This window comes from Ostrinia nubilalis, chromosome 6 (assembly GCF_963855985.1).
Source record: "Ostrinia nubilalis chromosome 6, ilOstNubi1.1, whole genome shotgun sequence".
NCBI classification, from domain to species: Eukaryota; Metazoa; Arthropoda; class Insecta; order Lepidoptera; family Crambidae; genus Ostrinia; species Ostrinia nubilalis.
In genome coordinates, this window is record NC_087093.1 from 2,762,182 (window position 1) to 2,778,264 (window position 16,083).

Sequence of the window (16,083 nt, forward strand, 5' to 3'; positions counted from 1 at the left end):
TACAACACCCGGTATTGGGGACGTAATTGTAAGCCAGATTTAATTTCTGGATTGGCTTTGACGGAAATTATTACTTTCTGTCGACGCGTGTATGTTTTTGATGTGTACGTGTAACTCGTTGGGATGATATTATGTAAGGGTGTGTGCTTTTTGCGTGAAACAAAAACGTGATTGAATTCAATTTAGATATGATTTTTAATAGATTTTAGCGTTTTAGATGGGTTGTTTTTCTATGCTATCACTTTAATCAAAAATAAAGATATTCATCGAATAACAATATGTATTTTACATGGCGTTACCACAATGGTGCAATGCCACTTTTCATAGTTTTACTCGTATTTGTAGAGCAGCATGTTTTTAGAAACACTAAAAACTAAATTATCCGAAATCGAGTCCGTTTGCCATATTTTTTGAAAGTAAGGAAAATGTTGTGATAAAATTTTTTTCATCCGACATTTTATGCGAAAATACTCATATCTACTGCTAAAAATCCGGCTACCTATAATTTTCTAGACAATAAGATTTATATTCAGGTCGGAATAATGCTTCGGCCTACATAACCGGCAATAACTTATTCCTTCCTTGTATCACCAGGTTGATTTAGGGGACATTTGCTCATTTTTTCCGCTGGATTTCAGGCCTCCCTTTATTGTAGAGAATTACATAATACACACCGTTGCAGTAGGCTCTCTACCAAAAAATTAGGAAGTAAATAAGAATACCCATAAACACAAAGTGTACGAGTAGGACGATAATAATATCATCTAGTCGTGTGGAAAGACGATTTAAAAAGTTGGATGTAACAAGCCTAAGAAGAGCTTAAATGATGCGTATAATATACGAGCCACTGTACACAAGTGAACTATCAGGCTGATGAAGACTTTAATTAATAATGGTTTTACGGCTAAGTGTGAATTGAGAATATGAAATCGATCTGTATTAGACAATTAAAAAAAAACACTTGATTGCAAGGGTCTGACTCCAGAAGACAAAGTTTTTTGATTTGGTCAAAACCCTGATCGACCATAACATTTGACTGGGTTATGGTTATGGGACCTACTGTTCCATCTCCATTATGGAATTAGTTCCCAGATAAAAAGTATATCTCAAGACAAAGACCCATCTAAACGAAACGAGATGAGCTATAACTCTATTCGTCAGAAAGGACTGTAATAAGGCATCATAGCCGAATTACTTTTTTACTCGGGTAAAGTAACAAGCACTATATGTAAGGGCGAAGTTACAAAGATAAAACTTTTGTACTCTTTAGTTGCCATAAAAATGTAGTGAATATAAGATAGTACCGCAAGATTGGAATTTTTATTTAATACATTGTATGGTAAGATAGTTAGTTTTCTCAAAGTGGAACAATGCTGAAAAAAACCAATAATAAAAATAACGATTTGAACTCGTTGTTAAGGTTTTTTTAAGTCTCAAAATAGTATGAAACAAAAATCTTCAGTCCTATTGTCACAAAAAGTCAAAAAAAATATACTCCACTGAAGTATTTTTTTTATCCACAACGAGGAAGCTCTTGGCCTGTATCTCAATCACCTTATAAGAATGCCTTGAAGTTGAATACTAAGGCTGAGTTGCACCACCTAACTTTGACCGTAACTATGACGATAACCGGTGTTTTTTGTATGGAGTTTAACAGACTTTTGACGTTAGTCAAATTTAAAGTAAGATGGTGCAACCCAGCCTTAAAGATGCGCGACACAGTTGACATGCTACTTGAAGCATTGGCGATCGGCGATTTTGCGATTGAATCGATGCTGCATCGTGATATCAAGACTTACGCTTTCGGACGCGGTATCGGAATCGCGCGTTTTAGCGACTATAAGTCGATTTGTCGACTCAATTGCCGCTTTTGGCGTTGTAAGATGTATGGTCGCTGCATTCGGATTCTAAAAAGTGGCTAAATCTTCGATCGCCTATGCTGAAAGTGACATATTGTGTACTGTGGAATCCATGGCTGTACGTTTAGGCTAAATAATATAATGTACTTATGTTGCGTTTAGGTACTCAGACTGTTATAGTGAACTGGCCTTATACTTACACGCCTTAACGGACGCGAGTGCGCAGTAAAAGGCGGTCGCTCGCGAACAACCGCGATTTTGTTAAAATGGCCGACGGACCCGTGATGAAACTTTGTTTTATTGTAATTGTGTTCGCGCTTCAAATGACATCAGCTGGTCTGGATGGAACTAAGAGAAATATGGCTCTTCGTAAATTAGATTGGGGAATGTGAAATGGTGTGTGAAGTCGCTTACTTTTATAGGTACGGATGGAATAACAGTGCGGTCACATGATTTTCATCCTAGTTGAAAATTAAATAGAATGGAAAATTATTTAGTTGGTTATTTTTATCAATGACAACACGGCACTTGGCTGGCCTTCTTTTAAGTACTATATTTTAGCTAGAAAGTGCTGATTTTCCCTTAAATTACCTATAAAATATTAAATATTTGTAGCGTAATAAAATAAATTAGATACGAGTGACAACAAATACAGATTATTTTCAAGTCTCATTTCCAGATTGTCGTATTTTTATGTCATGTATGGTCTAAAAGGGCTATCAGCCCAACATTTTAAAAATGTTCCCATTTATAAGTGAAAAAATGTATGGAATACTTACGGGAGTAGCCCTCTCCCAGCATGAGAAGGGCTGGTCCGATCCCGTAGGAGCTCAGCGCCTCCATTTGTATGGACATCTCGTTTTGCAACCTGCAATAGAAAATTAATCCAGTAAGTTCATTCACACAGAGCTATGCCTGTGGCGGTTGGCACTGCTGGACAAAGGCCTCCCCCAAGGATTTCCACAAAGACCGATCCTGCGCCGCTCGCATCCAGGCGTCTCCCACGACCTTCACCAGATCGTCGGTCCACCTAGTGGGAGGCCTGCCCACGCAACGTCTTCCGGCTCGTGTACCGGCGGTTGTATCAGTTTACGTAATTTACATGGCTCTAAATATTTTAATAGCAAAATTCTCGTGTCAAAGAGTTTGTAACAAAACCCCCGAAATGATTTGACCGATTCTTATGACATTTATTTTCAGTAGGTCTGAGAACAGAACGTAAGCTATTTTTAAACAACGTGTGCTAGGTCAGTTGGTATATTATAACGTATTACAGTATGCATTTAAAATTATTTTTAACTAATGAGCCGAGGAAAATCGTGACATAGACACAATGAATATTTGACGAAAGAAAACAAAAGACGATGTATTAATCAAAGGGAGAATGAATTCTCAGCAGCCAGTGCGCTCTATTGGTCAAAGTAGGCTGCAATAAAGAAGATCATAAAATCCCTCAGATTTTGTTAATCTTAGGTTAGTGTAGCAAACAAACAAAAATACCTACGTGAATGCAATTCAAAAATTTACGAAATTTATGAAATTCTAAAACTTCTTTTCTCAAAAACAATACGCTTAAACACACCGACCATGTTATTATTAGCTTCAAGAACTCCCATAAACTCAAATAAGTCGGCGTTGTCAGACAAAATACGTGTTCATTACCGGCGCGAAAATGAAAAGAAAACACGCCTGTTAAAATCTCTCATCATAACCGCGGAATATGACGTCAAATTTAACTCGCTCTAAAGTTGATTAGCGCCAGCCTTAACTAGCCGTGTCGGTGATGCGCTGATACCTACAGAATAAGGCTACGTTCACACACAAGACGAGTTTGAAACAAGATGTGAAACTGGGTTTAGGACAGTTGAGAGCATGCCGTAAGTGGTTATCGTCATTTTTCATGATTGCAGGTGCTTCTCAGTTTTTGATACCAGGTGTTGTCAGGTGTTTTCGTTTGTGGTCAAGCTGAAAACCTGGCTATACAGGAATTCTAGATCCTGGTTTTATAGTAGAAAAGAGAAGTAGGAATAGTTCCGTTAAATAATGGGTTAATTAAGGAATTGTACTTGGCAATTGACGGTGGACTACACCACCACTCGTCAAAGGCCTACCTCCTACATAACCTACTGTCATCTCTACACACACATAGTTACTGTTTTCCTGATTTTCTTATCATTACAGTTTTAATGGTTTAAAAATTTTATTTTATCCTAATCGAACTTATTTTGAAACCACGTTTAGCTATTAATTTTTCTGTCAATGTTACATTGGTTTGACAGAAACTTACAATAAGGTTTTGTCAACTGTGGGTCTAGACAAAGTGCAAATTATAATCGCAAAGCAGTCGAAAAGTGGTCGAAAAGCCCCTTTTTTGTATGGAGTTTTGACGGATTCGATTTTCGATTCGATCAAAAAGTGCGTTTTGTCTAGGGGGGCTGTATTTCTACTTTTAATTTAGTGATGACACTTTTTGCGTTAGTCTTTATACATTTACCTTTTATAACTAAGTTTAAAGACTTGCTGTAGAATATTTAAAAGCGACCTGCAGTCCCGTCAAAACTACGTTGATTGGCCGTGACGCGTCCTAACGAGCCGTATCGCTGCACATGACATGCCACTTAATCTTTTCACCTCCACTTTATGCTGTGAGATATTTTATCCCAGTATGTGCAATTGTGCATAATTTATAAGAGGGTACAGTTTTTCATCTAGTTTAAGTAAGTCTGAGCGTCATAATAATATCCTTGCTACATTTAGTCGACCCATTCATAACCTTTTCCTCATTCGAACCAACTGGTCTAAATGTTGCAATTCAGTCAATAGATACTCTTTATTAATATCAAAAACACAACGAGCTGAAATAAAATATGATCTCTATCCTTTAAGTATGTAATATTAAAGACAACTTGTCTTATGGATTTCTTATTTTAAAGAATAAATCGTTCGTTTCAGCCAAATAACTTTAACTGCTGGATAAAGGCCTCTCCCAAGGATTAACACTATGACCGGTCCTGCGCTGCCCGCATTCAAGTACATCCCGCGACCTTCACCAGACCGTCGATTCACCTAGTAAGAGACCTTCCCACTAAGTTTGGCAATTCTACGGACTATGTCGAAGAATAATGTTATTAATTGAAATTCAATTCATGTCAACACGGTAATCGCAAGCCATGACGTCACACCACAGTTCTTGGGTACGCCAATTATTTTTTTTTGTTTCCCCACCAGTTAATTTATATTCGACTAGCTTTTGTCCCGGCTTCACCCGCGTGAAATTTAGTGTCACAGATCGGCATAAATTATCTATACTAATATTATAAATGCGAAAGTAACTCTGTCTGTCTATCTGCCTGTCTGTTTGTCTCTCTTTCACGCCAAAACCACTGAACCGATTTTGATGAAATTTGGCATAGAGATAGTTTGAGTCCCGGAAAAGGAGGATAGTTTTTATCCCGGTTTTTGAAACAGGAACGCGCGTGATAAAGTTTTTCTGTGAAAGACAAAATTCCACGCGGGCGAAGCCGCGGGCGGGAAGCTAGTAGCCTTTATGTTAATCTGGGTTACAAACAATAATACTGTAAAGTTTCAACAAAATCCGTTTAGTAGTTTTTGCGTGAAAGAGTAATAAACATCCAGACATCCAAACTTTGGCATTTATAATATTAGTAGGATTGAAATAATAACATAAGCGCAAAGAGCATTTCTAGCACATTAAGGTTTCGCGCAAATCCTGTAAGAGAATACTCCAGACAGCGTTATAATAAGCCATTAAATATACGGGGAAATGTAAAGAATGATGGAATCCATATTCCAATGAATGCAAATTCATTAGAACCTGGCGAAGTGCGAGTGCTTGCGACTTGTAGGGTTCCGCAGGTAGGGGTTTAATTGTGTTGAGGCTGACATTATTAACATAAGATTATTAACGTTTTGTATTGAAAATCTAAGCTTGAAAATTCAATTTAAAAACTTACGAATAACATTTTTTTTTATTTGACTTAAAAGTCTTTTTAAAGCTTCGCTGAATTTTCTTTTGATATTATTTTAGGTATTTTGTTTGTGTGAATAAAAAAGTTATATTGTTTCAAAAGACTGTAACATTTGTGACACATGGACAGAATATAAATTCAATCAACTTAGGCTGAGTTGCACCATCTTACTTTGACTTTAACAAACGTCAAAAATCTGTCAAACTCCATACAAAATACACCGGTTATCGTTATAGTTACGGTCAAAGTTAGGTGGTGCAACTCAACCTTACAATAATAAATCAATGTCATTAGGCGTTCTTCGCATTGCTACAACGACCATCAAAACATGTCAAAAACGGATTAGCTTTCACACAAGAGAAATTGAGGTACCTTACGATTAATTAAGCTATACGTTTTTGCTGTAATCCAACAATTAGCGGTTCGCCACCAACCCTGCGGGCCCCCAACCGCGTGGACGGAACCAATTAAAATGCAAATAGGATCTATCGCGGTCTTACGTTAGTTCGGAACTTATTGGACCAAACTTTGACAAAGATGAGCCATGAATAAAACATGCTACGTTATTTCTGCTTCTTAAATTTTAATATTGGATTTTTAAGCCTTGAAATAAGTGAAAGTGAGAAGTAAAGTGTTATAAAAGCCTTGACCGCTGCTTAAAGGAACCAGTCAATTAAATTATTTTCAGACCTTAAAACGGTGTTTCTTCATAGAGTTTGGATGAAATTACCAACGTTAGTGTTATTCGAGTGGCGACCGCGGGCCAGAAGACGTACGCCCGTATTCACAAACATTAATATGGGGTCTCACAGTGCGCGTGGACGCTCAGGGTGACACACGAACCAATCACAGAGCTCTATTCAACGCTGTGCGTTCGATTTGCTGATTCACTTAAGCAGGCATTACTTTCGCTTATGAATACGGGAGATAGTGTTTGAAGTGGACAGGCCCCCCCCTAGGTGGACCGACGATCGGTTGAAGGTCGCGGGAGATGCCTAGATGCGCCGGTTGTTGTGAGGGGAGGCCTTTGTCCAGCAGTGGATGTCATTTAGCTGAAACTACGACAACGACGACCAACGTTAGATGTCACTTGTAGGTTTAATTTTTCAAACACAAAGACTGGAGAATTTACGGATTTCATTACGTTATAATATCACACATTTTATTCAGTTTTGCGTCTGATGCTACATTACGAGTACCTATACATATGTAAAATAAGTATCTTCATAATTACTACATCATAGGCATAATAAAACTGTACTGTTTAAATGTTACACTATTTTACTGTGGGGTTACGTTTTCATACATTAATGTCTGTCCAACAGATAATATTCGCGTAACAAATGTAAAGTACCGTACATTTTACAACTTAAACATTTTATGAACTGCAGTAAATTCTATTTCAATTTCGTCCCCAAAGCATCAAAGTCAACATGAAAAGTCCTTTAAAATACGAAGAAAGGAGAAATATATTACGTCTGCACTCAACGTTTGCTCAAGACATTCGGTTCTTTGTTTCCATATAGTGCAAAGGGCAAGAACCTACAATGTCATGGCATTTGACTATTTCACTCTTAGGGTTCTCTACTGTTAAGTGAAATTAAGAACTAAGACTTTTGATATTTCATAGAAGAAGGTATCTAAATGTACTTAATAGTGTCACGTAGAGTCCAGTAGGCCGAAGATGCGCGCCGTGATAACTTTTATCGACGTCAAAATGTATGGGCAAATAATAATCGATAAAATGGCGTGATAACCGCTTATCACGGCGCGCATCTTAGGACTACAGAAGATTTTTATCGTTGAAATAGAACAGCATTGTTTGCAGAAACTTAAAATATCTTACTTACTCGTACAAGCGTAACTTCAAAGTAATGTTTTTATCTATACTAATATTATAAATGCGAAAGAAACTCTGTCTGTCTGTCTTGCTTTGACGCCTAAACCACTGAACCGGTTTTGATGAAATTTGGCATAGAGATAGTTTGAGTCCCGGGAAAGGACATAGGATAGTTTTTATCCCGGTTTTTAAAATAGGGACGCGCGCGAATAAGTTTTTCTGTGACAGACAAAATTACACGCGGGCGAAGCCGCGAACGGAAAGCTAGTTGTTAATATACACATTTTTCATGTACGAGCATGCGTTCCAACTTAAGTCCTCAAGAAATTGGTCAAATCTAAAGTCCTTAAGAAGAATTTATACAGATTTTTTGATGAACAGAACCTTTGTTGCAATCTTAAATTCATTCTTGACAGTTTTTTACTGTTCACCGCCTGTCTCAAGTCTTAGATTTACTGTATTACTTTCGTTTGACTTAATCTAATGTTTAGTTATGTAAGCTTGCTGGTATTAACTTAATTTATGTAAACAAATTATGTCAAAGTTTCGGTAAGTTTTAGTTTCGGTCCCACTATTTAACTTCTGTTGAGGAAAACATAAATTAATAAACTTAATTAATATGCGTTAACATGCCTAGTCTTGAACTTTTAGGATCTTTGTGTTACGACGACCATGGATTTCACATAGAATCATGGAATATAATATTGTAGGAAAGATCGCACGACGTTTTCTAAGACGAGTGGTAAGGTCTAACGATGTAGGAGGCATCAAAAATAGAAAAGGCAGTGATTTCACGAAATAATCGTCTTATGTGGTGATCTTTAACGCTCATTAATGACTTTCCATAGGCTGGAATGATAGTACATGAACCATTAAATGAGTGAGGGGTAGCCCTAAGAAAAATCATGTGTAACAAAGAAAACAAAGCCAACTCTACTTTAAAATACATTCACAGCAATGCGAAAATAAAAACTTTACAAAACCCATTTAATCTGTACTTCTGTACTTCTTAGAGCCCACAAAGTAATTACAATGTCCATAATTGAAACCGTTGTTCTGCTAATAGCTGCGAAGATTAGCAGCGTGTAACGAGCGCTTTTACAATACAGTAGAGGACATTAATCTTATATCAGAACATTAAGCACCTGAATGCAGTTGGTGCATTTGTTTTGGATCTCCTTAAGGCGCCCACACGATTAGGTACTAGTCTGTGTTTACACTGAGTATTGTGTATTTTGAATGGAATATTGTGAGTTCTTTAGTATATCTATGGGGGCATGTCTTGCAGTTGAGTCGTTAGCTAATGATTTATCTTTTTTATTAGTTGAAAAACTTTGATTTTTAAGGAAAAAACATTCGTCCCCTGACTTTGAGATTCAAGTAATTATAGTATAACTAGTCGACGACGCATTGACTAAACTTAACATTTCTGTTGCATAATTAAACAACCTAATATTTTCACAGTTTAGCTCCAAAACCATATTTAAAAAGCTGCGTAGGTTTATATGCCGTCGTTTAAAGAAAAACAAACACAAAATTCCGTTACCTCGGCCTGTATTTATCGAATCTCCAAAATGGACTGGTGCGTGTACCTTTTTAGGGTAAAGTGATTCCCATTTTAGAGGGTGTCCCTTTTTATGCAAAACAGTGCTTTTGAGACCCTGTGCGCGGTAACGTGTCGCTCAAACCAGGTGCGAATAAGTAACCACGGTTTTTTGGCTTTTTTTGATGGACCAAAATGATTATAGTGAGGCAGAACTGCTGAAATTGCTTATGGCGGAATGCAGTTTCTTAATATTTCTGCAACAAGGCCGCCTATGTATAAACTTCTTCATGTAGATTGCTAAAAATATTAGGTGCTTATTATGTCAAATTTAAGTTACTGCCTACTTTTTTTAAGCAGCACAAAACGGGTATTTCACTGCAATCGCAGGCACCTGATGTTAAGTGAGATTTACTTAGCAAGAATAATTAATGTGGTGAACAGACATAAATAACATTTTAAGCAATAACATAACAGTTATAATTTTAATTGAATCTCAGTCAGGATGTATATGGAGTCAAGATGCTGGCAGAGACTTCACCTGACTGGAAATTATGGATGATGAATTTTTAATTCCCGAATCGAATAAACGATAAAACGACCTGGTTTGCAAGACTTACAACCAAACACGTCTTCGGCGAATCTATGCAAACTCGCAAGACTAGACTAGACTTGCAATTCGTTGAATCTAGATTCAAGTCTAGCACGTCGCAGTAATCGCGTTGGCTGAAATCGAGTCTAAGTTCCGCCGTGACGCGTTATCCGATTTGTTCGCGCCGGCTGCTTCGGCTACATCCGATTCTTATTCGATTCGGTGCTCGACACGTTATAAAAAGCAGACTAAAAGCCTAAAACGTAGAGTCCGGAGTTTACCGATGCTAGACATTTTATAAAAGCAAACTTATAAGCTAGTTGGTCAAGATTTCAAATGCATCAAAGATTTGACAACAATTATCCAAATTATGGAAACAAAAGGTAGAGTTTCAGTGTTCTATTTACCGAAATTACGGTATTCGTACTTACATCATCTCTCTCATTATTATTAACATCATCGGTAAGTAAGTATGTCAGTCTAATCATCATCATCATCATGTCAGCCATAGGACGTCCACTGCTGAACATAGACCTTCCCCAACCTCAATGCTTTCCATGTTGACCGGTTGGTAGCGGCCTGGTCCAGCGTCCAGCGCCTTCCTGCTACCATTATGATGTATCGGTCCACCTTGTGGGTGTACAGTCTACTAATGGATTTGAAATTAATCGTTACCGTTGGAGGACCACATTGCGCGTTTGGTTGTCTTCACTAAATAACTCATATGAATTAAATAAATGCAATAAAAATATATAATCACAGAACTTTCAAGTCGGTCACGCGTTTCTTGAATCCAAAATTATTTTTCTCTTTCTTATTAATTGATGTAAAGGGCAAATGCACGCTACGGTGGAAAACAATAACAGAAGATTGTGTCTCGGAATTCGGAAATTCTTTCGGTAAGGCATTTGTTTAGCCATGAATCAATAAACCAGAACAGCGATGATGGAGATGAATGTATCCGTTAAAGCAGAGTTGAAGTGCCTAGTGGTTTAAACCTGATAGTTCGCGCACCATAAAAAGAAAGCCCGTAAACTCCATAATCATGAGCTCTCATAAAAGCGAGCGATTCGCACATTTATGTTTGGGGCGAGACTCGTCACATCCCGCGGGCGCGCCTGTAAATTAACAATTCTTATCACTGGTCGGTCGTAAACTGACAGTATGACGGACGCACAGAACTTAAGAGCCATTTTACATTTTCGTGCGAATTTCTAAGATTTTGAAAGCATGAATTACTATCTTAAGCAACACCCAGAGATTATTTAATAACTGCGAAAGATAGGTCAATCCTTGTTGTTGACCATTAATGAAACGGATTTACTAAAACTCTTTTGCTTAATTCACAGTGCCCCATCTCCCAGAACCATTTTACGAAAAAATTGCCACAGACTCATTTTCAAAGTCCTGTATCTATTATTTATGCTCATATAATAAGCTTAAAAATATATAGTTATCATCGGACATATATTCTTGTAGTCCATTAATGAAATAGATTCTTGAATTTCATTACCATTATTGAGTAAAATCTAAAAATAATTTGGCAAATTTGAAGATTAACGTCACATTTTGATCGTGGTTTTTGGTTTAAAAACACAGCATAAACTGCAATAAAAGTATCCCAAAATAAAGAATATTCATTGTAGAATTAATTTCTACAGTTATTGTTTAAATATTAGTTACCACTTTGTCAAAATATTGATGTGAATATCAGTATAAATTACAATGCGCAAGCCGACATCGATTAGTATGGCGCGAGCGCCCGTCAAGGCAGGACCTGTGTCATTTTTCCCGCCGTGACGTTTACGTGCGTTCGTGTCGTAAAGCGGTGATTTGTACGGCGACCAAATACATTTGATACTATGCCGAGAGGCTGTTTCGAGTCGGCCGGCCGAGCAAAAATTGAAATGATGAATTTTAATTTCTTTGACGGATCTGGGTGTAACTATGTATAATATGTAGGTACCATGTATTTAATTTAATAAATAAATTATAAAAAAGTATATCCATTATGCTAGCACCCTTAACACAAGCATAATGGTTGCCTACTTTTGGACTAGATGGCGCTGTGAAATTGTCCAAAGATTTGTTTATTTATTTATCCGCTTTGAGTTTTGTTTCGTGAAGAAGAAAAAGAAGCGTTTTGTTTTGTTGTTAAATATATACTAATAAAAGAGGAAAGATTTAATTGTTTGTTTGTTTGTTTGTTTGTTTGGAGGCAATTAGAGATGGGTAGTGGGTAAAAACCCATTTCACCCGATTGGGTTAAAACTGGGTGATTTAGGTAAAAACCCGGTTTTTACCCATTATCACCCATTCTGGTGGGTGAAAACAAAAATAGCGTTTTTTAAAAGTGAGAAGTGGTATTTGTTGCTAAGGGGGCGTTCTAATGTTACGTAATGCAATCTGGGGGGAGAGGAGGTCTTGAAAAACGTTACAATGCGTTACAGTGGCGGAAGGGCGATTCGATTTCAAGTTTTTAAGCAGAAGTACTTTGTAGTTGGTGTTGTTATTTGTAACTTTATACCGTAATGTCATCAAAGAGAGAGTTTGGCATCTTTGGCATTCCCCCCCTCCATGTCCTTGCCATGATCACAAATTATTGCGTTCCTACTAAATTTCTTCTAAATTGGTTCAACGATTCTTGAAATAACACCATTTTATAAAATAATTGGGCACATCATCATAACGTGATCAATTTTACGATTTGGCCACGATATTAATGCATATTAGTGTTAAATTTGACTTATTACTTATTAATCAATAAACTTAAATTAGAAAAATTCAATAAAAATAAAGAAAACATACCAATTGAAATAATTATAAAATTATTTGTTTTCACCCGGTGTAAACACCCACGGGTGGAATGAAACGGGTTTTTATTGGGTTTTTACCCTCATGTGGGTTTTTACCCGGGTGGAAACCCATCTCTAGCTAGAGGCAATAGGCTCCGAAAAAAATTTCTTTCACGATTTAGAATCCTAATTTTTTTCTATGTAGGCTATAAAATATTTTCAAAAACTTTAGTCCAAAAGCTTTGATAAAATTCGACGTTTAATAAATAAATTGGATAACATGTTAATACTTTTTTTTTCAGTACGATTTTAGTACTTGTTTTTCAGAAATTCTACGATTTAACTAAATTTCTAGTGTTTATATTTTATGCATAATTTATTAACTTCTAAAATATACATATATCCTATTGATAGATGACGTGCTTCGTATTTTATCTGGGGGCACGGCAGTGCCCCCACCAAGTCGAGCAAAAAAGCGGCACGGCCGTACCATCCTTTTCTCGAAGCAATTCAGGCCATTTTCGACCGCCTGTAACTTCGTTGTGGATAAAACTAGAAGACTGAATTTTCATTAGCTATGCAGGCATTGTAAAGACACGGTATATTTAAAATTTCATTCAATTTGAACCAGTAGTTTAAGAGTTATAACGGGTCAAAGTTACTTAATTTTGTCACTCACTGACTCACTGACTCACTGACTCACCGATCATCAAAACTCTAAGGCACTTCTAGCAGACCTAGATCTTCAAATTTGGAATATAAGTAGTGTTTGGGGTATGAATCAAGGAAAAACTAAAATATTTGGGGGCACGGTAGTGCAACCGCCAAGTCGAGTAAAATTTTTCAATTTCGGTCCAGTTTTCTAGATACATAACTGCTGTCTACAAACTACAAAAAGAAATGAGATTTGGGGGCACGGTAGTGCAACCGCCAAGTCGAGTAAAATTTTTCAATTTCGGTCCAGTTTTCTATATACATAACTGCTGTCTACAAAATACAAAAAGAAATGAGATCCCATCAAAAACAATACTTGTCAAAAAACCAAGTCTCGCAACTCAGTTTTTCTACGGTAAAAAGTTGTGAGATCCATGTAATACCAAGTCCAGGCCAGGAAATCTTTAACGTTTTACATAAATATTATTGACTTGGCCATCGCATGAAAACACGTGTAAATTAAATTATTTAGCGCGATGGCCAAGTCAATAATTTATGTAAAACGTTAAAGATTTCCTGGCCTGGACTTGGTATTACATGGATCTCACAACTTTTTACCGTAGAAAAACTGAGTTGCGAGACTTGGTTTTTTTGACAAGTATTGTTTTTGATGGGATTAAAATTATTACCTGACTAGGTTATAAAGGTGTGGAATGTTATTTTGGAGATAACTTGGTTCCATAGAAATATAGAGAGATGCTAAGTAATGCGCTGAGTTCGAAACTCAGTGTCGTATTAGAAATTCACACACACAAAGAAATCAAATTATGTGCTCATTATCCATTGCGGTATCAGTATTCAACGTTCGAATAATCTTTAGTACTATGCAAGCAATATAAACTGTTTACATAATGACGTCGCTACTGTCATCATTGCTTTCACAAGCAATATGTTCCAATTTGTCCCTTGTCACATTTCCCTTTAGTTTATGTGATCTGTGCTTGTTTCTAAGTTGATATCAATGAAATATTCCTTAGTACTTTTGATTTAAATTATTATTTTTTATTTTGACACGTGTTTGAAAAATCAAGGTCAGATTACAATAAAATAACAAGTGAAAACGTAACATTGCATTGCAACTCGCAATTTCGCAATATTGATGAGGAGATTCCATTGGAAAGTCTGTATTCATTCCTAGGATTCCCCTAACACCATCAAATTCAAGAGAATTCAAGAGAGTACATTTTCCCATCTCATGCTTAGGGACCACGGTTTAAAATAGTGTGGTTGCATAGAGCCTGCAACGGGCAACCGCGTGCGCAGCTGCTCATACTAATTTTCGATACAAAAGCAAGTGTTGGCGCCCTCACGAGTTTTAGCGGAGTTCCATATGGTAGCGGGAGTAGACTTAATGGAAATCTATGCTTCTCCGACGACCAGTTGTATGAGGAATACTCCAGAGTATGCGCACACAATAGCCTGGTGATTTTAGCACCTGAAGGAAAAACAAAAAAACATTGTTTACAAAGAAATCTGCGGCAGGTGTAGTGTTTTAATTTTGTTTTAGAAAGATCTCATAATTTTGTAAGTATTCAAATATTTAAACATAATGATGTGTAGATTTTATATCAAAAAATATAATCATTTAACAAAATCAATTTTCTTAGAATATTTTAATTCTATTAGAACCATTTTCCACTTCATCGCAGAAGAAGTCGCGGGCAAAAAGCTAGTATGAAATATGTAGTATTGCCCGCGGCTTTACCCGCTTGAAATTTAGTTTGTCACAGATCGTCATAAATTATAGCCTATACATTGTTATTCTGGTCGACGCCAATGATGGATGAGCGTCGCTGTCGCTGGCGACAGGGTCTTCTGGTTCAGGGTTCATGGCGTAGGTCTCAGGCAAAATGAAATCCACTCGTAGAAATTAATAAACTCAGTGTATTAACGAAAATAATTACACACAGCACTAGAGTCGTATCGGAACTGAGTGAACCAAAGGTCTTGCGATAGGAACGTCCGACCCGAGTGATAGTTGAACACAGACTGCCTAGTACTGCTGTACTGTACTGTAAAGTTTCATCAAAATCTGTTCAGTAGTTTTTGCGTGAAAGTGTAACAAACATCCAGACATCCACACAAACTTTCGTATTTATAATATTAGTAAGACTATTAAAAAGTAAGATAGTAAGATGAATTATTTTAGTTTATTTATTTCTTAGCTCTGTCTGATAATGGATCTGGAGGAGATGCAATGGCCACCTCCGTAACAAAACAATAGATCTATATGGAGTTTGGGCTTGTGTGATTCGCCTTGACGAATATTTCGTATCCAGGGTCCGATGATGGAGCTGTAAGGGGGCAGATTTTTTTTTCACTATGTGACTGTCTTTATTTTGTACTTAATATATTTTACATATTATACCTATTCGTGTTTCATTATTCGTATCCAGGGTCCGATGATGGAGCTGTAAGGGGGAAGATTTATTTTTCACTATGTGACTGTCTTTATTTTGTACTTAATATATATTTTACATATTATACCTGTTCGTGTTTCATTATGAATCGAAATATAAAAGACTTAATAAACTCTATTAAAAATTTAAATTCATTAATCAAGTTTGAATACCTCATTCTACCTTAAAATTAATAACTTAAATCAAGTCTTAATACGGTCACGGCTCAAGATTTTTTTGTCCATTTCAGCGTTCTTTTTACTCTTTTGACGTTGCGTTGACAGCTTTTACCTAAATCCGCGCGGAATATTTTTGTGAAATGGCTCTTAAGACCCATTTTGTGTTGCAATGT